At 36.7% G+C, this 25,788-nt stretch overlaps 1 protein-coding gene and 1 long non-coding RNA gene across 3 annotated transcripts in view; both read right to left on the bottom strand.

Moving 5' to 3' along the window:
- LOC120428122 (uncharacterized) overlaps positions 1–25,788 on the bottom strand; it is a 109,426-nt gene that overhangs the window by 45,099 nt on the left and 38,539 nt on the right. The gene's annotated exons all lie outside the window — the stretch shown is intronic.
- LOC120428124 (uncharacterized) lies at positions 22,652–25,056 on the bottom strand. Its single transcript, XR_005607040.2, has 2 exons — positions 23,154–25,056; positions 22,652–22,974 (listed from the first exon to the last, which is right to left on the bottom strand). It is a non-coding gene; the product is annotated as an uncharacterized LOC120428124 (long non-coding RNA).

Raw genomic sequence — 25,788 nt, 5'->3', positions numbered from 1 at the left:
CAACTCGATCAAAAAATTCCTTCAAAAGATACAGATTTTTGAATTTTCACATATCATTTTTGTATGGACAGCTGCCAAATTTGTATGGAAAATTATATGGACAAACTAATGATGCAAATTGGCTTCTTTGGACATACCGAAGGCACCAAAAAAGTTTCAGCCGGATTAAAAAATACAAAAAAAAAACGAATGACCGAAAACTCAGAGAATTGCTCACATGTAAAAATCACAAAATTTAATATTTAATATTCACTCCTGAGAGTTTCATGAAGATATTACAGGATAACCCTCTACAACCTAACCCCGCCTTTAGACGGGCTCCGATCTGAAAAATCGCCAAAAATCAATTTTTCAACCAGTTTTTGATCTTCAAAAAGCATTGGAAAGAAGAACTCTTAAAATTTCAGAAAATTTATGGGTTGGAAGTTTTACTTGTTTTATGTGACTTTGCCAATGTTTTTAAAAATGTCATTTTTTTAGGGGCCAACTTTGGCTGTGTTTGTTACTAACATTTCGTATATTTTAAGTAAAAAGAAGTATGCAGTAATTTTTGTAGTGTCCCAGACTATGCCTCTACGCATTTTTTACAATTTAAATGATGATGGTGCCATTCTATAGCAGAAAATGTAAAAAACAAGCAAAAAATTGAAAAAGTTACTGTAAAAACGTAAACAAAATTAGATAGGCAAAATGTAATTATATTTCGTGGGAGAAAAGGCCAAACACTACCAAAAACAAACATAAACTAACCAAGATAAATGCAAATTAAAATACTAAAAATAAAACAAGAAAAACATAAAACAAGAGAAGTAAAGTTTTTCGTAAAACAAAAGTTGCTCAAAATGACCTCCTGAACACAAGGAAAAAAAATAAATAAAAATTTAAGCAGTAGAGGGTTAAACTGAGTTAGAGACGATTTTAAGCTTAGCATTTTGCCTTGCGCAAAGCGGACTGTCAAACTTTTTGAGCGTTTTTTTCAAAACACCGAGTTTACGAGTGCCATGATATCTCGAAATGGGATGAACTAAATTGGCTAAAATTTGGCGTAAAGACTCTCAAGACATATGTGCATGACGAAGCCCGATTATAAATTTTGCTTAAAAAAAATACAAAAATCAAAAACTGACGATTTTTTATATGAAAAACACAAAAATAGAAAAAATCGTCAGTTTTGGATTTTTGTATTTTTTAAATAAGTTTTTTTTGAAAATCTGCCTTCGTCATGCACACTTGACCAGTTTAACATGTCTTCATCAAAATTTTGAGTCGATTTGGTCAAAGCAGTGTTAAGATATAATGGCTGACTGACTTTTTTGTCGATTTACATGTATGTAACCCCTTAAAAATAAGATGAAAAACATATTTCTAAATAAAAAAAAACCCATAAAATGCCATAAACTTTGAAAAATATTTGCAACGAAAATAGCAGATTTTTTGAACCCGTTCAGGTCTGAATTTTCAAAAAAAAAGTTTTTGGTGATAAAATGATCCTGCGCAAGATCTTTGAACTAAAAAGAGATCAGAAATCACTAACTCATCACCGAACGAATCTTTGCCGACCGGAGCGCGCAACCATTCGCTAGCGAACACGATAGGCTGGCGGCAAGAGGCTCAATCGCTTCACTCAGCGAAACAAATACTTCGTGAATTTCTTTTCCTACTGCGTCCGTCAACCGGAATCTTACACGAGTATTCTAAGAGAGGAGAGAGCCAAAAAATACTAGCGCGGTGCTCATTTGGCCTTCACTACCACAGTTTGCCGACAATTAGAATTTGGTATGGTGGAAATTGCTGCCAAATGTGTCTTTGATGTTGTGTAAATAACGTCATGATTCGAAATCCGGACACTTAGTAGCAAATCATTTTCGTTATAGCTGACAAAAAATCATGTAATGAGTTGGAAATGAAGAAATATCATCAGGATGTAGTATTACCAGTCAGTTTTAAGAGAATGCATGCAAAATATGTCTTTTCTAACAATTTTTCATCAGAATTTGAAAATTAAAATGGCTTGTTGTGCTTCGAATCCCGGACACTGATAAAAGCTGATTCGAAATCCGGACACTTTTGCTTCGAATTCCGGACACTCGTTTTAGCTAATGAATTGCACAAATTTGGACTGAAATGTTAGTGAATTGCATTCTTTAGGTCTCAAATAAGCTGTTAACATCAAAACAATCGATATTTTGTATAAAAATTTGCTAGAATTTAAGGAAATCGAAACCATAAATTTATGCTTTGCCTTCCCGGTGCTTCGGACGCCTATGAAATATTTCACGTGAAATGTTTCGCATTTTTGGCTATCTTATAATTTTATTTAATTTAATTGTTTTGACATTGACTACAGCGTTCAAACAAACTTTAAACGAAAGTTGATGTTAGAATTTATCAAATAACACAGTTTTGACATTCAAAATGCAAACTTATATCCAAATTATTGATAAAACAAGATGAGGTGTCCGGGTTTCGAAGCGTCCAGGAATTCGAATCATGACGTTAACAAAATTGCAAAAAATCATTGATTTTAAGCATTTTTAAAATGATCAAAGCAAAGCCGATCTCAGTCAGCTTTGAGCAACTTAACAGAATCGGTCTCTCTGAACCATTCGCTGTATTACCCGATTGGAATGAGAGGGAGAGCAAAGAGAGGTTGTTCAGTAGCGATTGGTGTGGAAGTGACAAACGGTAGAAATACATCAGAGCAGTTTTTCGTCGCTCTAGATTTGTGCTCGCGAGTGACTGAGTCTTTTTGGAGCAATCAGAATCCTTGATGTTGAGCACGGTGTATTTTTTCGAGACCTCAAAGATAAAAAAATCGGTATGTCTGATATTTCGCACCGTGAAAGAAGGGCTCTTTCCCGACATTTTGCGGGTTATACCGAAATATTTCGTCGGGGGTCTAGAGTAACTTTATTTTGAAGATTATTTTTCGATTTTCTAGGATATTTGTTCAAAAAAATCACAGAAAATCAGTGCATTCATGTTGATATCACTCAAATTTAACCAACTATATTTGACCCATATTTGACCTCCACAAAAAAATCGAAACAATTTTAGCAGATTTCTAAAATTCATTGAAATTACTCCAAAATCCAAGCTGGAAACCCTGAAACGACCGAAAATAAATCTTATTTATACAATTTGTCATGAAAATACAGCAACACATTGCTCGGAAACAAATTTGAGCATTAAACAATGCAACACATAGATTATTTATTTAATAAGCTGTTTATTACCCAATAGGTTCCGAAAATTATTACTTCAGTCCTCTACCACATCATACTATTACATTTTAAAACATTTGGTTCAATACAAGCAGAGATATGCCAAATTTCCTGAAATAAATAGTGCCTTTCTCCAAAATTTCTTAATTTAACTACCTTTCACATTATGGGCACTGCTTACTGAGTTTTGTAATGAATTCTTTTGAATAATTTTAATGAATTTCGTTGTTTTTATAATTTTTATGTTTCAATAAAATATTATCATCATAAAAAATATCTAAGTTGTCACAAGATGTCACAAGATAGAACACAACCGACGAAATGTTACTCTATTAAGATATTTGAGCAAGATGCAATTTGTATTTTTTTTTTATTCTACTGTAACTTACTTGAAATTAAACAGGGAATCTGTACTTACTCACACAGTTGCTCTAAAATTGACGACCTAGATTAAAGGTGCGATTTTTCTTTATATTGCACCATTTGCTACTAAGCTGTTTGAGGTGCCCTGCCCATCAATTGATTGTTACTTCATCGACGGAAAATGGGATCTCACTGACGAGTGTAAAATAGTGAGCACCATCTGCCCATCTTTACAAGAGTACCTCAAAGGAATTCTCCGTCGCTCGTTAGACTGTTGACCCCCTCCAGTACTAGATGGTTGGCTTGGAACCAAGCTAGGGGACCTCTTCACAGAATGAACTTTTATGGCCATTTGGTGTCTAATGCCGACATGCCGCCGGGGCCCTGTAATTTATGCACTTTTGACCGTGGAGTTGGCCGCATTCATTGCCCATATGGTGCGCGACACACCGTGAAGTTTTTCGGGTTGGATGGGTCCGAAATTAGGTTCAACGAGCTCAAGGGAACTTCACCGTATCGGTCGGTTGCGGTGGTGAACTGAGCAGGACGTCCAGACCGTTAGGTTAGAATTGAGTTAGCTGGTGAGCACGTTCTTGGGGCCAGCCAAGTGTAACAGATGGTGACTTACTTGGGGCACTGAAGAAGAATGGGTTTGGAAGACTTTTCAAATGACCGAATTGTGAATGAAATTTTGTAAAAATACCAATTTCAAATTCATGTTTCACAAAACAAACCTTTCAATGTTTCGACACTAGACAGAGATTGATGGTCGTCGGCAAACTCCTCAAAGTGTTTCACCGTCGTGTTGCATCGGTGCAAATCGGGAACTTTTGCTTTAATTTGAGGCCACTTTCACGCGAAACAACTAAACCAGCAAAACGAAACTTATGGCGCATGAATACAAATTAGCCCCCTCCCCTGTGTACTTATTTGCACTAATTATATTGGGGAGAAAAGAAAACAAAAGCTAAAAGTTTCTAAAAGCCTTGATAAATTTAGCACTTTGCTAGTCGGCGGCCACCGGTCCGGACGTTTGATGGATGAAGTTCTGCTCCGGAGCAATCGAATGTGTTCAATGGTCGATCGTGTGCCGACAAGTGGCTTCAGGCTACGGTCGATGGCGGTGTGCCCTCTGACTACGATGGTACTCAAACTTATGAAAGTGAACTTTCAATTTTGCCCCGTCGCGCGCCAAAACCGGTTAAAGTTGGTTTGTTTTGGGGGGGGGAGGGAGCACCAACCTTGGCCAAAGTGTTGCCTCTTCAGCGGGTCTAAGTTTCTCGAGGTGCCACTAAAAATGGCAGCGCCAAAGGAGGAAAGCGGCAAGTCGAGGTTTGATTTCAAATGAGCACCTACAATTTTTATAAATGGTTCAATTTAACCCTCGATCGTTTTTAAAACTTAACATTTTCACCATGCTGAAAAAAAATCAAGTTTGGGGACCACGTGGTTTATGCACGAGCCCTAAATGATGCACAAGTAACATTTTTAAACCACCTTGCCACCACCTAGTTTTTTGAAGTTTTATGATAGCAACATGATTGCTTTATAGTTTTATTTGGCATTCACCACAACCAACAGGCAGAAGCTAATTAGTAGGTTCTTACAAGGTTTTATGCCTTGGACATAAAAACTTGTGATTAAAAAGAAAAATGCCTTTCAATAAGGTTTTATGACAGTTGTAAGAGAGTCTTGAAACCCCAAACGGTTTTATCACATGCTTCTTTAAAACCAAGGGTGTTTTCGCTTTCAAGTGCCACTAGGCATGCAAAAGCTTACTTCAAACCATAAGCTCCTAAAAAGCATTCAACGAGGCCAATTAGCAATGCCTAAATATGGCGTTCAACGCGTGTTCTGATTGAAAGTGATTGACCGCCATCGTGGTTGAAAAAAATAGAAAATTGAAACATTTAACTAAAATTTAACGAAAACACACAAATATGAGCAGTTCTCTCAGATGTCGGTCATTCGAAACTTTTTTGGTGCCTTCGGTATGCCCAAAGATGCCATTTTGCGTCATTAGTATGTCCATATAAATTTCCATACAAATTTGGCAGCTGTCCATACAAAAATGATGTATGAAAATTCAAAAATCTGTATCTTTTGAAGAATTTTTTTGATCGATTTGGTGTCTTCGGCAAAGTTGTAGGTATAAATACGGACTACACTGGAAAAAAATGATACACGGTAAAAAAATGGTGATTTTTTATTTAAATTTTTGTCACAAAAACTTGATTTGCAAAAAGAAAAACACTTGATTTGCACAAAAACACTTGATTTGCAAAAAAACACTTGATTTGCAAAAAATCATTGACCGAGTTATGAATTTTTTAATCAATACTGATTTTTCAAAAAATCAAAATATTGGCCGCAAAAATTTTTTAACTTCATTTTTCGATGTAAAATCAAATTTGCAATAAAAAGTACTTTAGTGAATTTGGATAAAGTGCACCGTTTTCAAGTAAAAGTCATTTTTAGGTAACTTTTTTGAAAATAGTCGCAGTTTTTCATTTTTAAAAATAAGTGCACATTAGGGTGCCCAGAAAAAATGACCCCCTGCTCCACAAGCGAAAAACGGTTTTTTGGGTTATTTTAAGCATCTGTGTAAATTTTGAGCAAAATTGGATGAGATTAACCCATTGATACCCGAGGCAAAAGTTGGCGAAAAAAATGTTTTTCATACAAAAATGACTTTTTTAAATCGCTAATAACTTTTCAGAATCGAGTTTTACAGCTATGGTGTTTTCTACAAAGTTGTAGAGAATTAAATTTCCAATAAGAATCTCACGTTTGGGTATATTTGGATGGAAGTAGCGCACCGTGCAGACCAAACCGTAAGAATCATGGGTTTTCCATACATTTTTTCGATTTTTCTCATACAAACTTCACCTCCGAGTATCAATGGGTAAATGATGACCGATTTTGCTCATATTTGGCCTAGAGTCCTAAAATAGGTCAAGGAACAATATTCAGCTTGTGGAGCGAGGTTTTGAAAAAAAACTTCCATATTCTGGGCACCCTAGTGCACATGTATGCCCACTACTGGAAAACATATTTTTAAAAAGCTGAGAAAATTGTCTATACTTTGCTTTTTTGAACTTTGTTGATACAACCATTAGTTGCTGAGATATTGCCATGCAAAGGTTTAAAAACATGAATATTGATGTTTTCCAAGTCTCACCCAAACAACCCACAATTTTCTAACGTCGATATCTAAGCAACTAATGGTTTGATTTACAATAAATATTAAAATATGAAACAACCGATCTCTTGAAAAAAATATTTTTTAATTTTTTAGATCAAGACTAACATTTCAAAAGGGCCAAAAATTAAATATTACACCCTATTAAAATGTTAGTCTTGGTTTAAAATTTTTGAAAATATTTTTTTTTTCGAAAAGATCGGAAAATTTTACCAGTGTTTCATATTTTAACATTGTAAATCGGACCATTTGTTGCTGAGATATCGACGATAGAAAATGGTGGGTTGTTTGAGTGAGACTTGGAAAACATCAATATTCATGTTTTTAAACCTATGCATTGCAATATCTCAGCAACTAAGGGTCGTATCAACAAAGTTCAAAAAGAAAAATATAGAGAATTTTCTCAGCTTTCCAAAAATATTTTTTTCAAGAGTGGGCAAACATGTCCACTAATTTAAAAAAATGAAAAACTGCGATTATTTTCAAAAAAGTCACTTGAAAATGGATTTAACTTGAAAACGGTGCACTTTATCAAAATTTCACTTCAGTACTTTTTGATTGCAAATTTGATTTTACATCGAAAAATGATGTGAATAAATTTTTGCGACCAATATATATATTTCGATTTTATGAAAAAATCAGTATTGATTCAAAAATTCATAACTCGGTCAAAGATTTTTTGCACAACCTGGAAATTTCTGAAAAGTTGGCATAAATAGTGTTTTTTGCAAAGCAAGTTTTAGTGACAAAAAGTTAAATCAAAAATCACCAACATTTTTATACCGTGTATCATTTTTTCCAGTGTAGTCCGTATCCATACCTACAACTTTGCCGAAGACACCAAATCGATCAAAAAAATTCTTCAAAAGATACAGATTTGTGAATTTTCATACATCGTTTTTGTATGGACAACTGCCAAATTTGTATGGAAAATTATATGGACAAACTAACGATACAAAATGGCTTCTTTGGTCATACCAAAGATATCAAAAATGTTTAGCCGGATTTAAAAAATACAAAAATTAAAATTGCAGAAAAAAGACCGTTTTCGTAGAGAATTGCTCATATGCTGAATTTCTGATATAATTAATTTAGCGATAGAAGTAATAATTTGATTTTTTTTTTTCAAAGGATTGCAATAAAATATTTTTTAACATTAAAAACTATAATTACAAAAGCTTGATTGATTGTTTTTGCTCTATCTCTCCTAAATTTATCAATAAAATTTCAACCGCAGCTGAATTTTAGCCACCAATTGCGCTTTCGCATTATTTTGAGCAAATAAGCTTTCACATTGTTTTGATTACCTCCAATATCTTTCATTTATAATAGAAATTTTTACATACCATCGCCTTTACATCATTTGACAGTACAAAGACTTATCTTTTGTCAGAATTAAGCCTATTTAGCATAAGACGTATGAAAACGTATGAAATGTAATTTTTTCCATAACTCCTGACTAGGTTTTAACAAAGTTTTTTTTTAAACATTTCTTAGTAAGAAAATCCGGTAAAAATAAAGAGGAAGCACCACCCCTCCGTCACGAGATATCGCCAAATGGACTTTGGATACGTGATCAAGAACCAAAACAACCCCTTAGAGCAAAGTATCACAGAAATCGAAAAGTTGGCCCATAGAGTTCACTGAACAATAAGATTCATAAATGTAATGTGAGGGTTAACTCCAGCACGACCACACTGAGAAACCGGAAACGGCGCACTTCACCAATCGTATGTTTTTTTTCGAGCAACTCTTCAGGCCGGGTAACCTGAGCCGTCGCGACGCGTCGCAAAAGCAAAATTCGAGCGTCTCTCGTCACGACGGTCAAACTAATCTAGTTCAAGATCGCCCCACAAAATGCCACCGCGTGCATGTTCGAGAGACTTTCAAATAAAAAATGGACCCTCATCAAGCGACGAACCTCCCTGGCGAACGATTTTGAGTCTTTTTTTTTTGTGAATGGTGAGAACCAACTGGACCGGATAAACGCGCTCTTCGTCTTCTTGATGATGATCGACTTGGTTTCGGCGGTGGCGCTGTGCGTGGGAGGCTGACAAATTTGAGGCTTATTTCATGGGCTACCGACATCGAACATGGTGGCATTATTTTGGCGTTGACCATAACACTACCGGAAGGTGATATTTGAACGGTGTTTTGAGATAAAGGTCGTGAGATGGGAATTTTGAAACACAGTGGAACCTTAGCGATTTGGGTGTGTCCTAATATTGATTATGTTTTTAAAATAAATTTGAAATGTAGGTAGAATAGATTAACATTTACATTTTTTTTCTCAGCAGCCTTAAGAATCATTTTTCAAAGCTTTCAAGTTTATCACTTAAAAAAAGTAACTATTTCACAAACCTTGCCCTCAGCAATCAATAGCGCCACCATGACATACTTTACCAATCTCATACATTTTTGTCACCCAACTTTATATTTGAACTCGCAAAAACAACAACTCGTGGCAGTCTAAGGTCACGTCTTGAGGCAAACAACCGGAGCGGCGGGTGGACATTTCGAGAGTCAGATATACCTTAAGGCAGCAGCAGCGCCACAATCCGGTGGTAATTTATGGACTTAATCCAAATGTGTTTACCGCCAAGATCTGATCTGCAGCGGACATTTTCGTAGAAGTTGCTGCAACATGCCTGGGAGACCTCCAGGGTTGCGAATGAGCGAGCGCTCACGGAAGGCTTGCTCGCTCCAGCTGGAGCGTGAGTTTTTATCAGGTAGCTCGTGCTCGCTCACGCTCACCGGAGCATTTGGCGCTCACGTGAGCTGGTGAGCCAAAGTAGGTAGTTGTTTTTTCCTGTTGAAGCATCTGCCTGTTTGAAACGAAGTTTCTAGAACTATCTCAGCACAGGCAGCAAAAACAAACAAGAAAGTGGTCGAACAAACAAAAGTAGGCAATGAAATGGATTTGATCAGCGAACCGAAATTTACGTTCTATTTAAAATCTAGACATTTTTCGAACAAGGAACAAAAAACTAATTTCATAATGTAAACATTCATTGACGTGAAGAGATGCACTGTTTGTTCACAAATCAAATCCATATTGGACCATATTGTATTGTTGTTATGTACAAAAATATTGACAATTTATGTATATTTTATTTATTTTTAAATAATCTTTCAAACAGTTACAATCATCCTTGTTCAAAAAATCATATATAACTTGTAATTGAATATTTTCAGAGGTTTGGTTGCGAAAGTGTTGAATAAAATCCACTTGTTGGAAGAAGATCCAACCTTTTCGTGGTGAAAAATATTGAAAATTTTTTTTTTTTTGAGTCAAAAGGGTTATTTCAACCCTTAGGAATTTTGAGGCATATATTCAAAATAGAACTGTTTCAAAAATGTTACCCTATTTTCTAAAATGTTTGCCAAATAAAGACTAACCTTATAAAAATGATTAGCCGTTTCTAATCACTGAATCACTGAAAATTTAATAAATTGAATAACTTTTTTTTAATGGTAGCTGATTAGGTACATAAAAACAGTTTAATGTTATATTTTAATCAAACAAGCATTTAACCTTGAATCGAGCTCACCAAAGCATAAATCCTCTTGAATCAATTCATTGTTTTGTAAGTTTTTCTAAGGTTTACAGGCCCTTTTATTTAGGCATCTATACCCTTCCGCCCCTCTCTGCTACAATAAGGCCTTTGAATTCTAAAATATTTATACATTCGACTGTATGTCTAAAAAAATATTTGACCCTTGCAAATCCAACCATTTATTTAAAAACATGATTGATGAAATTAAGCTATTCCAATTCATATATCATTAAATTTGTTCACAAAGTCATATTTCCACAGCCCTACTGCACCTGACGCAAAAAATCCATCTAGAATTGAAAAAAAAAACTTTCTCAAAAACGTTAGATGATTAGCGAAACGTCCAAAATGAGCGTTCCGTGATTGAAATATGAGCGCGAGCGCGAGCGTGGAGCAAACGTGAGCTGAAAAAATCGGAGCAAACGTGAGCGCGGGCAAACGTGAGCTAGCTCGCGCAGCGCTCCTCCTCACGAATGAGCGAAAAGTGAGCGCTCACGAGCGCGTGAGCGCGTGAGGAACGCAACACTGGAGATCTCCGTTGGAGTGCGCCAAAATACCCTTTGGACTTGCATATCATTAACATTTTATGCCCCGCCAAGTCGAGGGAGTTGGGACAACGCAAACATAATGTGACTAAAACAAACTGAGTTGACTGGTTTCAATGTTGGCCCAGTTTTTGTTTCGGTGGCAGCAACGTGTCGCAAAGAGTTGTGTCCGACGTGACAGCTTTATTTGCTGGAGGATAGATTGGTCTCCACCAACTATCGTAGACTGTGCTGATGAAATCACGAGGGTCATGTTCTAAGCTATTGAATTATACTTTATTTCTTATGAAAAAAAGTCCAAAAGTTGTTTTACTTTGTCAATTTCTGAGTACAGCCTCTAACGTTCAAATCACGTGCCCTGGGGTCATGCTCTAAACCACTGATTAAGACCGCCGGCAAATTAGCAACTGATCTTGAGCCTGTCATCAGCGATTCCTGACCGGTCAGTCAAACTAGACAACTCCATAATACCCCCATTGACAGTGTTGGGGTGGGCAACTTCCGGCACTAATTAATTCTCGCTCAGTGCGTTCAGAAAGAACTTAAGACAAGACACGAACCCGCGGTGTGACCGTTTCGTTTCCCAGCTAAGCCACCCTGAAGGCCACGTCCGCACACGAAGATCATAAGGTACGGGACCTTGAGCAGCCAGGCGAGTTCTTCAAGCCAGCGTGCAATTTCCGTTGTTCCGGTCGAAGGCGTTGAAAATCTCTAGGTTGTCGACACTTACCTACCGTACCGCGCGCGGGTGAGCGAGGGGGGGGGGAGGCCTAACGAATTTCTAATTTCACATACCAATACCGGCAAACTGTTGGCTGTGAAGATTACGCGTGCGTGTGGATTAGATGCGGGTTTTACGCGCGCGCAGTAATTTGCAGCTGAAATCCGAGATCTGAGATGGCATTTCACGTGTGAGAGACTGGCGACGGTGACGATTTCTTTCGGCTCAAATGGCGAATAAATGGTGCCTTTGAAAGGCGTAAATATTGAATTTGAGCCGCTTCGCAGCGGCAGTGTTTTTTTTTCTGCAAAGTTTGTAGATGCCAAGGCAAAGCTGTATCGGCAACAGGCAATTACTACAAGTTTTTTTTCTTGCCAGTGAAACGATTAGCAAAGATTTAACACCGGTTTAAACTATTAGCGTCTGCACGGTTTCAGTTAGTTTTTTATACGCTTTGAAAAAGTTTTAACGATGTGGTAACATTAGGTTTTTTAATTATTTTTTTTCGAAGATTTATGAAGTTCTACGAAAAACTTCACTTTTGTTGTGTTATGTTTTTCTTGTTCCAGTTTTTCCATTTTGCCTTTTCTACCACCTCCTATCATTACCTTTTCTTTTTTTAGTTTCTTCGTATTTTTACATTCAATTTTTCAATTTTTTGCTAGATTTTCATAATTTCTACCATATTTGATACAATTATTTTATAAATTGTAGAAAAAAAGCGTAGGGGCAAGTCGTAACATAAAAACATCACTGTATACTTTTTTTCACATAAAATATAGGAAACGAAAAAAACATAGTAAATGTTGACCACTGAAAAAAAAATTAAAAGACATTAGAAAAGTAACATTAAAAAAAGTCAAACTTCCAACCCTAAACTGTTGTTTAATTTTAAGAGTTCAAATTTCCAATTAAAGGTCAAAAATTTGTTAAAAAACTAATTTCTGGCGATTTTTATAGAGCTAAATCCACCTAGAAGCGCAACCCTAAACTACACAAAAGCGATTTGGGTAATTCTCCGCCAACTCACACAGCAGTTGCCCCGACCCCTCTTCGATTTGCGTGAAACTTTGTCCTAAGGGGTAACTTTTGTCCCTGATCACGAATCCGAGGTCCGTTTTTTGATATCTCGTGACGGAGGGGCGGTACGACCCCTTCCATTTTTGAACATGTGAAAAAAGAGGTGTTTTTCAATAATTTGCAGCCTGAAACGGTGATGAGATAGAAATTTGGTGTCAAAGGGACTTTTGTGTAAAATTAGACGCCCGATTTCATGGCGTACTCAGAATTCCGAATAAACGTATTTTTCATCGAAAAAAACACTAAAAAAGTTTTAAAAATTCTCCCATTTTCCGTTACTCGACTGTAAAAAATTTTGGAACATGTCATTTTATGGGAAATTTAATGTACTTTTCAAATCTACATTGTCCCAGAAGAGTCATTTTTTCATTTAGAACAAAAATTTTCATTTTAAAATTTCGTGTTTTTTCTAACTTTGCAGGGTTATTTTTTAGAGTGTAACAATGTTGTACAAAGTTGTAGAGCAGACAATTACAAAAATTTTGATATATAGACATAAGGGGTTCGCTTATAAACATCACGAGTTATCGCGATTTTACGAAAAAAAGTTTTGAAAAAGTTGGTCGTCATCGATCATGGCCATTCATGGTCACCCGCGACAGACACGGACGACGAAACAAAGAGAAACGCAAAAAGTAACTTTTTCAAAACTTTTTTTCGTAAAATCGCGATAACTCGTGATGTTTATAAGCAAACCCCTTATGTCTATATATCAAAATTTTTGTAATTGTCTGCTCTACAACTTTGTACAACATTATTAGACTCTAAAAAATAACCCTGCAAAGTTAGAAAAAACACGAAATTTTAAAATGAAAATTTTTGTTCTAAATGAAAAAATGACCCTTCTGGGACAATGTAGATTCGAAAAGTACATTAAATTTCCCATAAAATGACATGTTCCAAATTTTTTTACAGTCGAGTAACGGAAAATGGGAGAATTTTTAAAACTTTTTTAGTGTTTTTTTCGATGAAAAATACGTTTATTCGGAATTCTGAGTACGCCATCAAATCGGGCGTCTAATTTTACATAAAAGTCCCTTTGACACCAAATTTCTATCTCATCACCGTTTCAGGCTGCAAATTGTTGAAAAACACCTCTTTTTTCGCATGTTCAAAAATGGAAGGGGTCGTACCGCCCCTCCGTCACGAGATATCAAAAAACGGACCTCGGTTTCGTGATCAGGGACAAAAGTTACCCCTTAGGACAAAGTTTCACGCAAATCGAAGAGGGGTCGGGGCAACTTTTCCCGATTTCGTGTGAGTTGGTAGAGAATTACCCATTTAGATTTTTTTTTAATTCAAGATGGCGGCCAAAATGGCCATGATTGACGTGGACACTTTTTTGATAATCTCGAACCTCCTGGGCAATTGTCCATACAAAAAAATCTTTTTGCCTTTCTTACTAAAGAAAGGTATAGGTTTTACTTTAAGCCAGGACGTCATTTCCAGCTTCGTTAATATGTCGATTCAGCATGAATTTTAATCCGAAAAATCGCTAAAAAATCACACTGCATCGATTTTCGACGCTTCGTCGCCAAGTTGTCAAGTTGAGCTTCGAATACTGGCGCGAGAATGCTGGCGCATATGTTTCGGCTCGACTTATACTTGTTCGTAGTAGCTTGTCTACCGATGTTTCCTTCAACATGTAAGATATCGTAGCTTTTCGGTTTCTTTTGCTCTGTCCGTTTTTGCATAACTGTCCAATGTTTATGCAAAAACATTTTTGACATAGGACATTCATCCGGGTACAAACAATTTGTTTCCCGTGTGCTCCTAAAATCGCCTTTAAGTAGGCTTCATTTGGTCGTGATTTCGTTAGTTTATTTAACAGAGTTCATTGGATTCCAATAGGAGCTTTCGAAGCTTCTAAGCTTTATATCGTTTTCAAAGTTTTCAATACTCGCGACGCCAATGGCTATCTACCTAAGGTAATGCGATTGAGTGTGTAGTGGCGCGGTTGTAAAAATATATATCTGACTCTCTCACTTTCGTAGACGCTGAATGGCAAGCTTCCACGCAAGCTTCCCACTGTGCGGTTAACTCGGTTTTGCTTTGCACCTGCTTTGTTCGGTTTTTGGGCTCGTACCAAAACTAGAAAACCAAAACCGCGGTGTGTGTCGTCACTTGCGCATTGGAAGCTAAGAATTTGTACGATTAAAAATGTTCGATTGGTGAAAATTGCGTTTTCAATTTCTTTTAGAAAACACATCATTAATAATACCTTGCCTTCATCATAAGATTTTTTGTATCAAGTCGATGTTGTGAATTGAGAGAAGTTATATTCTTTAGTAAGAAAGGCTCTATCTCACCCCTGGTGGGATTAAATCGGGTTTTTGTATGGAGCGTGGACAATCACCATACCCCCCCCCCCTAAAGTGTCCACGTGGTTTATGGATGGTCCCTATTTTAATTTGACTAATATGACAAATTTGATGTTGATCAACAAAATTTCTGCGCAGGCTCAACTCAAGAATTTGTCATGGAGAATTAGTGCTGTTCGCGACGAACCACCCTAATTAACAATACAAACTCTAGAGAAAAGCCATCCGGATCTGTCTAAATTATTTTTGAAAAAGTCAAAGTGCACGTGTTTCTGAGGACCCAAACTTCATGCTTCCTCTCGAGTTGAGTCTAGTTCCATACACACCTGCAGATAATCGAGTCTGGACTGTTACTCGGCAGAACCATCTGATTTTTTTTTAAGTTTTGAAGTGATCAGGAAGTTTTGAAAATTAGACCATCAGTTGTATTAAAAAATGTTTGGGTAAAAGAAAACTTCTTTTTTGGAGTTTTGTTTAAAAAGGTCAAATAAACAACATTTGATTTTTTTTTTTTTTTTTGCTTTTTTGGGTATTTTTTTTATACCGCCTTGAGACAGGGGCTTATAAAACCCACAAAAATAATAAAATGAATATTTTGTTTATTGGACCTTTAGAAAAAAAAAACCGGAACGCTCCAGTTTCTGTTGTTTAGCCACTGTATCTTAGCAGACAAGAGGTTCAATCTTCTATAATTCTGATAAAAAATATGGGAAATTTTCTGAACTTAAAGAAATACTTTCAGAAATGGACACTCCTAATCAATTAAAAAAAAACGAAAAGCTAACATTTTTCAATTTCAACTCGGTTTTATTGGTGAATAATCAAGATACAATAAGTTCTTTTGAAGTACATAACAGAATTTTAAAAATTACTGCAAGCTGTTTGCTACATCATAATCCACATAACAAACCAAAACGACGTAAACGCCACGGGGCATAATATTGAATGAAGTTTTTTTCAAAACCTTTGTTTCCTTATAATATTCCGAGAGTACAAAATAAGGCTTAGGGTTCGTTTTAAGGCTCATTTTATCAAAATGCTATTTTTCCTAGATCAGTAGTGTCCTTACCAATGACTTGCACGTTTTATAATGTACGATTTATGTTTTGGTTATTTTTGTAGAGAGTTTTTAAAATATCTTGTTTAGGTGGAGCAAGTGTACTAGGTATGGATTTTTAGTATGGAAAAAAATACGAATTGCTGCAGCAACATATTTTATTGTGAAAAAAATAGATAAAAGTTCTTAAAAACTGATAATCAATTGTTTAAAAATTGTCCATACACGATATAATAATATCATGAAAATTTACTATTTATCATCTAAGTAATATTTTTTTTCGTAAAAACGGTCAAATTTTTAGTAAAATACTAGGTGAACCCGGCAAACTTCGTCTTGCCCTTTTTTCATTTGTTTTGTAGATTCCTTTTACTTTTTTTTTAATTATTCTTGAACTTTATCTTCTCAAAAAGATCGTAGGATGCTTATTAGGGTTTATTTTAAGATAGTTTCAAATATTCTCAGTCAGATTTCTAAATGAAAATGATTTTTCTTTTTTCGTTGATTAGGGTTTAGACATCTTATTTGGACTTCTATCGTTTGCCTTTCTTTATCGTTCACAATGTACATACTACTACTATCACGTTTTTAAAGAAAAAGCTTTTTCTGCAAACTTCTTCCTGCCCTTTTTTGGTTTGTTGTTTGAAAAATGTCCACTTTGTAGGGGAGAGTGGGGAGACTTGATCCCCGGGGACACTTGATCCCAAGCCTGTATCTCGTCAGCATGTGGGTAAAACTATTAGCTTTATTCTAGAAAGTTGTGCGAAATTAACTAAAACTCATTGTAGAAAATAAAGCAAAAAAATATAAAATGTTTAAATTAATTTACACACATTTTTCTAAAACGAGCTGCAAAAAACGTCCAAGAGATCTTTTTTTCTTTTTTTTTTTGATATCTATAGAAAACACTCAAAAATTATTCAAAAAAATATTTTTTATACATGAATTGTTTGATAAACTTATCAACTTCAAAAACCTTACGCATTTGATGTTAAATTTATCGTCATACTATTATTACAATCAATTGTTTAAAAAAGTGCATTTAGGGAGAATTGATCCCTGCATTTTTACAGTCACTGGAATCAGCCTCAAGATTAATTAATTGGGCTGGGTTTTCGTACATAGTTTCCTTTAGTATAGTTGTACATAACTTACTGCAGTTTGAACTTTTTTTCAAAAGTTTTGTAAACAAAAATTTCTAGCTTCTGTAAACATGCTTAGTTTTGGTCTAAAAAATAATATTTTAAGTTTTTAAATATTTTACATACTAAACTTTTATATTTTGAACACAAACGTACAGGTTTTATGTGAAATTGCTGTAACTTATAGAAAATTAAAAGTTTGGATGAATAAGAAACATTTTGCTTAAGATTTCTGCAAAATGTTGAAAGGGGGATCAAGTTACCCCTAACATTTTTAAAATGCCGGTTTAAAATATTTTTTTAAAACGCTTGGCATGATTCGAATAGTTCATCTGATGAAATACCCTTATTAGCCAAACATAAATGAATGTTTAAGCTTTCAATTCATGCAAAAAGTTTATAGTTTTGTGAGAAATTAACAGAGTTATGTGCGATACAAAAAAAGGGGATCAAGTCTCCCCACTCTCCCCTACTCCGAACGGGTCTAGCTCATTTCCCCGAATGACATTTCCCCGAATGCCATTTCCCCGAAAATCATTTCCCCTAATTGGCCACATCCCCGAATACCATTTCCCCTAATCAGCCACATCCCTGAATGCCATATCCCCGAATATCATTTCCCCTAATCGGCTATATCCCCGAATGCCATTTCCCCTAATCAGCCATTTCCCCGAATGCCATTTCCCCGAAGTGACTCTTACGCCAATTGCCGTTTATTTAAATTTAAATTTTCCCGAATTTTCATATCCCCTAATCATCATTTTCGCTAAAGCCTTTTTCCATCAATAACAGTTATTTTCTTTCTCAATTTTTCCGAACAAACAGCTTTTTCGGGTATGCTGTTGATTAAATGTTGTAAATTGGGAAGTTAAGCCCTTTGTCAATTTTTATGAACAACGGTAAGAAACTATTTCTGATAACGTTTTTTTTCATTTTTTGCATTTTTATGTGGGTCTCGTGGCGCAGGGGTAGCGGCTTCGGCTGCCGATCCCGATGATGCTATGAGACGCGGGTTCGATTCCCGCCTTATCCACTGAGCTTCTATCGGATGGTGAAGTAAAACGTCGGTCCCGGTTTCTCCTGTCTCGTCAGAGGCGCTGGAGCAGAAATCCCACGTTAGAGGAAGGCCATGCCCCGGGGGGCGTAGTGCCAATAGTTTCGTTTTTTTTGCAAAAAAAAAGTTATTGACAAGACAACATTTTTCCGATGGATAAACTATGGTCCCTTTGGAACGAGCTGTCAAGTAGGAGCTTTTCTGCCAAGAAGGGCCGTGAAGTGAATTTTTAAAAATTGAATAATAAATCCATTTTAAATCCTTTGTGGTCGTTCACAGGGTCATTGTACTTCGAAAAATAAGCTTTATCGCTGTGAACAATAATATCACAAATTGAGGCTAAATTTTAGGACCCAATTAAGTCCAGACTCGATTATTCAATTATCCGAAGGTTTGTATGGGACTTCAGATAATCGAATCACGAACAATTTTTTTCTTTTTTTTCTTTTCCTTCTTTTAAACATCAATTTTGAGTTCTGCAACCCCATTTTAGTCAAATTTGAACAGTCGATTGCCTATTAAATAATAAAAAGTATTTTTTCAATATTTCAACACCACCATATTGGCCGCCATCTTGGATGTAAAAGTTTTAAATCACTTTAACGTAGTTTAGGGGTCATACTTAAGCTCGACAATAAAAAATTAGGTATCGAAATTTTTTTTTTCGTGAATCAATATCCGAAGTGAAATTTTTCCGAGGCCTTCGGATAATCGAGTCTGGACTGTACTAGTTTTTTTTGAGTTCAATTAACATTTGTATTCAACCGCAGAATTAGATGCTGTTTTTTGAGAAATTTGCAAAGAATTTGTCTTTTTTCGAATTTTGTTCAAAAACTAACTTAATCCACCTATGTGGTTGGAGCCTTCCTCACTCATTACCAACAATGGCTGATATGATGGGGTTGTACAAAAAAAAGTACATAAATATAACTAAAGAGGCCATATCTCGAGAACGGGTTGAGAGATCTTCAATGTGTTTGGACCCGTTGGAAAGATCTTTTGATAATCTAACCAACAATGGGTCGGATGGTGGATCCGGACATAGTTTACATACATTTAAGTGAGATCCGGCTTTCAAAAGTACATCAATATCACTTAAGTGGCCATATCTCGAGACAGGGTTGCCAGATCTTCAATGTTTTGGACTCGTTGGAAAGGTCTTTTCATAACCTAACCAACGATGGGTCGAATGGTGGACTCGGACATAGTTTACATACACTTAAGTGAGATCCGGCTTTCAAAAAGTACATCAATATCACTTAAGTGGCCATACCTTGAGACAGGGTTGCCAGATCTTCAATGTTTTGGACTCGTTGGAAAGGTCTTTTGATAACCTAACCAACGATGGGTTGGATAGTGGATCCGGACATAGTTTACATACACTTAAGTGAGATCCGGCTTTCAAAAAGTACATCAATATCACTTAAGTGGCCATATCTCGAGACAGGGTTGCCAGATCTTCAATGTTTTGGACTCGTTGGAAAGGTCTTTTGATAACCTACCCAACGATGGGCCGGATGGTGGACCCGGACATATTTTACATACATTTAAGCGAGATCCGGATATATGTGAAAACACATTTTTATACATAACTTTTGAACTATTTATCGAAACTTCAATCTGTATAAAACTCGATCTATGGGACCCTAAACCAAGTCGAATGCAACAGGTTCGGGTCAAATCGGTTCAGCCAGTGCCGAGAAACATGAGCTAGTTTGTTGGTCACATACATACATACACACACACATACACACACACATACACACACACATACACACAGACATTTGTTCAGTTTTCGATTCTGAGTCGATATGTATACATGAAGGTGGGTCTACGACGTTTTTATACAAAGTTCATTTTTAGAGCAGGATTATAGCCTTACCTCAGTGAGGAAGGCAAAACCCAAAAATTTAACAAATAGGTACATAAGGCTGGTACAAATTTTATTTAAAGTTTTTTTTATTATACTTTTCGCCAAATCCCAAACCAGCAATGTGAATAAAAGGATCAATGTGAACGGGGTTCTGTACTACGAAAATCGCACAGTATATTTTTTAAATCATGAAAAATAACAAAACTTCTATTGCATTATTATTATTAGGTCTATAAGAAAAAAGTATTTGTGTTGAGAATATATAAAAAAAAAGTCTGCAACAATATTCATTGTATTTGAATGAAAAGTACCAAACCTTTCAACACCCCTTCCCCCCAAAAATGCTACGTCTGTTCTGAATGAAGCCAAAAAGAAAGTTGATCATTCAGAGCCAATACGAACCTTTCAAAAAATATTATATGTAATTTGATGTGATAAAAATTGCCATCAATTTTTTTCTTATAAAATGCTATTTCCCCGAACGCGGTCAAGCGGAAATGCCCGGTGCCCAGGAGCGCGCGCGCTCCGGGGCACCGGGCATTTCCGTTTGACCGCGTTCGGGGAAATGGCATTCAGGGAAATGACTATTCAGGGATATGACTAATCGGGTAAGTGGCATTCGGGATTGTGGCCCATTCGGGAAAATGGAATTCGGGGATGTGGACGATTAGGGGAAATGGGAAATTCGGGTAAATGGAATTCGGGGAAATGAATATTAGGGGAACTGTCTTTTCGGGGAAGTGGCATTCGGGGAAATGTCCCTTCGGTAATATGGGTTTCGGGGAAATGTCATAGATTCACTCCGAACATCTGTTGATCAAGTTCTTTGTGTTTTGTTTTGAAGCAATAAATTGGTAATTCTTTTTTATCTTTTTCTCATACCGAATTAGTTCTTTTGTTTCTATCTTCCCATCCTTTTGCCTTCCTCACTGAGGTAAGGCTATAATCCTGCTCTAAAAATGAATTTAGTAAAAAAACGTCGTTGACCCACCTTCATGTATACATATCGACTCAGAATCGAAAACTGAACAAATGTCTGTGTGTATGTGTGTGTGTATGTGTGTGTGTATGTGTGTGTGTATGTGTGTGTGTATGTGTGTGTGTATGTGTGTGTGTATGTATGTATGTGACCAACAAACTAGCTCATGTTTCTCAGCACTGGCTGAACCGATTTGACCCGAACCTGTTGCATTCGACTTGGTTTAGGGTCCCATAGATCGAGTTTTATACAGATTGAAGTTTCGATAAGTAGTTCAAAAGTTATGTATAAAAATGTATTTTCACATATATCCGGATCTCACTTAAATGTATGTAAACTATGTCCGGATCCACCATCCGACCCATCGTTGGTTAGGTTATCGAAAGACCTTTCCAACGAGTCCAAAACATTGAAGATCTGGCAACCCTGTCTCGAGATATGGCCCCTTAAGTGATATTGGTGTACTTTTTGGAAGCCGGATCTCACTTAAATGTATGTAAACTATGTCCGGGTCCATCATCCGACCCATCGTTGGTTAGGTTATCGAAAGACCTTTGCAACGAGTCCAAAACAATGAAGATCTGGCAACCCTGTCTCGAGATATGGCCCCTTAAGTGATATTGGTGTACTTTTTGGAAGCCGGATCTCACTTAAATGTATGTAAACTATGTCCGGATCCACCATCCAACCCATCGTTGGTTAGGTTATCGAAAGACCTTTCCAACGAGTCCAAAACATTGAAGATCTGGCAACCCTGTCTCGAGATATGGCCCCTTAAGTGATATTGGTGTACTTTTTGGAAGCCGGATCTCACTTAAATGTATGTAAACTATGTCCGGATCCACCATCCGACCCATCGTTGGTTAGGTTATCGAAAGACCTTTCCAACGAGTCCAAAACATTGAAGATCTGGCAACCCTGTCTCGAGATATGGCCCCTTAAGTGATATTGGTGTACTTTTTGGAAGCCGGATCTCACTTAAATGTATGTAAACTATGTCCGGATCCACCATCCGACCCATCGTTGGTTAGGTTATCGAAAGACCTTTCCAACGAGTCCAAAACAATGACGATCTGGCAACCCTGTCTTGAGATATGGTGTACTTTTTATTCCGGATCTATAAAATAGATGAAATTTGTGTACAGCTATTGTTGGTAATGAGTGAGGAAGGCTCCAACCACATAGGTGGATTAAATTAGTTTTTTTAATTTGAGATTCTTATGCTTGTCATTTTTTTCTGCTATTCTCTTCTTTTTTGTGGTTTCTATCCCAACATTTCTGGTACCTTTACTTTTACTTTCAAAAAGCAGTTTTGCATGTTCTACCGTTTACTATTTAGAAAACCATATGATTCTCCTTAAATAAACAACTAAATAAGTTCTGTCACGGGCAAAAACTGCAAGTTCTTTCTTTTTGTTTTGTCAACGCTTTTTTTTTACTTTTTAATCTTTATTCTTTGCTTCATGATGTGTCCTATTTATGTTTTTAATCTCATCACTGTATTACAAATCTCATTTGGTTTTTCGTTAGACCTCCTCCTTCTTTCCTCATATAGTCCATTGAAAAGCCCTGTTTAATTGTTTGCTTTTGTTTCTTATTTTCTTCTGAAGTTAATTTTTTAATTGTTCTTTTATCGAACTGATCCTTATACTTTTTTTCATACAATTTTGTTGTTGTTCCATAAAATACATTGAAGTTTGAAAGGTACAAACTGGTTTGGTACAAAAATCACGAAGTACCTTTCTTAGTTTGTTTTGCTTCGTTGATTAGTGTATTCTAATGTTCATTTGTTCCTCGTTTGTTTTTTTGCAATCTACTTTTACTCTTTCATTTTTATTGTTTGCGGCCTGGGTGCTCTGAAAAATGAAGGTTGTTTTTAGGTCCTTGTCTATCAAGATCTGTTTCTTTTTTCTAGTGGTTAAACGTTCATTGAATTCATTTTGGTTTTGTTTTCCTTTTTATGTTTTTTTTTTGTCCGGGTTTGTTTTCTAAAAACTAAAATAATAATTAGTCAGTTAAAAATTATTCAACCCACCTGCCAAATAGGTTTATTTTTTCGACTGACCAAACAGCTTTCCTTTTTTAGTTTGATTATTTATCCTACTAAAAACTGTATTTTCTACCACCTTCTACATTAAACTTTTCCGTTTTGACGTTTTGTTTTTTTTTTGTTTGAAAATATCTTTACGCCTCCTATGATCAAAATTCAGTTTTTCGTTTCATTTCCCATACAAACGGTGGTGTTCCGGAATCGGTCTCAGAGTGGCCAAAGTGCCAACTTATTAGCGTAAGAACCTTCCTTGGGCTTATACGAACCCAACGCAGCAAAGAGCGCTCCGATCCGACGTTCCGTGTTCAACTGATTCGCGTTCGAACAAAACCTTCGAAATTTTTTATATATATAGATTATTTTTTAATCTAAAAATGAAAGAAACTTTTCAAATACATCTTAATCGAAGTGATAATAGTTCAATTGTTAGTAAATTAGCATGTTTTTTCATGCATTGTTCCTCTTGCCCCAACGGGTTATTCGTCTTGCCCCAATAGTTGAGTAGAACGTACGAAAAATCAAAAAAATCAAATCAATTTTTTGCATTAAAAAACAGATTTTTTTTAAAACTTGTTCTATCAAAGTCTCTGTCAAGACCTGGAATAAGATGATTCCAATAAATCCGACAGATTTTTTAACGTTTTTTATGGGTTATAACGAGCATTTCCTTAGCTTGTTTAAAGCTTATTTTAAATTGGGAATAGTTCTCATCGATGCCAATTGGGAATAGACCCATCGATTGGGAATAGTTCTCATCTTTATCGAAAACACCAAATCCATCAGAAAACTCCTGCTTTGGGTGAATCAACACAAAAAGGCCCCCAAAAAGTTTGAGCCAAATAAAAAAAACAAATGATAACCGTTTCCAAAGTATGGGGAGAATTGCTCTATTGTTCTCTAGCAACTTTTGCCAATAAAACTGACAATTTATACAAACATCTTCAAAGGGCACAAATCAGTTCTGAGACGTTACTCACATTGTTAAATAACATTGATGACTTGAGGAAATAGTCTACTCCCGTTAAAAAGGTGTATTTTAGTAAAATGCATGTATCATGAAAAATATATACTTTCATGTTTTAGCCAAAGGTGATCTAGGATCACAGCAATCAAATGGTTTTAGACAAAGGTATAGATTATAAATTAGTAATTTAATTTGATAATTACGGTATTTTTTACACCGTGTTTCATAACCATAACAATTACGCAAGTGATCTAAGATCCCCAGTATGAGGAAGACGGTTTCGTTACGATTCTCCGTTATTTATTGCTCGCATATCCACTAAACTACAAACCAACCGATCATAATGATGTCGATGATGGCATACCCGGGGCGATTGCATAAAACGCATACCTTCTAATGTGTGTCCCCAACATTTTAGCCCGCTTGAGGCCAGCACACGCGTCGATGCAAAAGGCCTTTTCCTGACATATAAAGCCGAGTGAAGTGGTCTTTTGGAGCCAACCTGACGTTCAAGTAGAAGTTCCCATCAGCGCTAGTCACTTCTGCACACACCTTTCAAACAATGGGCTATTGCATTGCATCAGGTTTCAAGACACAGATTAATTACTCGTAATTCTTTCGGTTAAGCTACATGCACACACAAACACTCACACGCTGTTTATGCGGGGGTGTTTGTGTAAAATGGCGCCCGCCTTTTGTCCCATTGTGTACCAGCTTGTCCGTCGATGGTTGAACATGGTTTCGACATGAGTATTTTGATGATCTGACGCAAGTGGCAGCGGCGCCGCCGGAGGATGATTTAGATTTTCTCGGAAGCCCAGCAGAACCGTTACGCGGTGGAGGCGTCGCGGTGTCTGGGCCGGCTGATGAAACCACGTTGGCTTAATTACCGCGATGATGCGCCTCGACCACAATGGACGGACCCTTTCTCGGTACACTCAAAAGAGAAAAGTTTGACTGGAAATGTCTTTTGGCTTTTGCTGCATTCGTTGGCAGTCTCTCAGTCAAATCCTAGCATAGCATAGCATAGCATTGGTGTCTACCCGTAGCTGCTACTTCGTTATTGACCAGGACCCCCAAAAATTGCTCCGTGGACCACAGATGAAAAGTAGGAACCAATCATCACCCCTTCGCAATTTTCAAAGATCCCTATCATGCTGATCAATACCGTCGCCGGCCACGACCAGTGGTAAGACACGGGGAAGTGGATGGGAATGTTAGTCTCTTGAAAAGTGCTCAAAAAATCAAACCATCCACATTAACGACCCCCGGGTCTTTTGTGGTCTCTATTGCAAGTTTCTGCTCGAACCTAGGAGTCCGAAGGCTTGAATGGGGAGAGCACACAAACCTCTTTTACTCCAAGGAACCTTCCACCCCAGTGTTTGGACTGACGACCTTTGGATTGTGAGTCCAACCGCCGCCAGCGATTCCACCGGAGTAGGCTTGGTTGGGTGTGTTGTTTGTACTTATGGCATGGAGAAATGGAATGACTTAACGGCCTAACAACCAAGGCCGGGACCGACATTTTACTTCCTCATCCGATGGAAGGTTGGAGCAGATGGGAAGCGAACCCAGAATCATCCGCTTACAAAGCGGACAGCGTAACCATTCGGCCACGCACTGCTCCCTTGAAAAGTGTTATCGAACCTCGATTAT

The sequence above is a fragment of the Culex pipiens genome, chromosome 2, assembly GCF_016801865.2.
Source record: "Culex pipiens pallens isolate TS chromosome 2, TS_CPP_V2, whole genome shotgun sequence".
Taxonomy (NCBI): domain Eukaryota; kingdom Metazoa; phylum Arthropoda; class Insecta; order Diptera; family Culicidae; genus Culex; species Culex pipiens.
The sequence above is the reverse complement of the archived record's forward strand: the minus strand, read 5'-3'. Positions and strand labels throughout refer to the sequence as shown.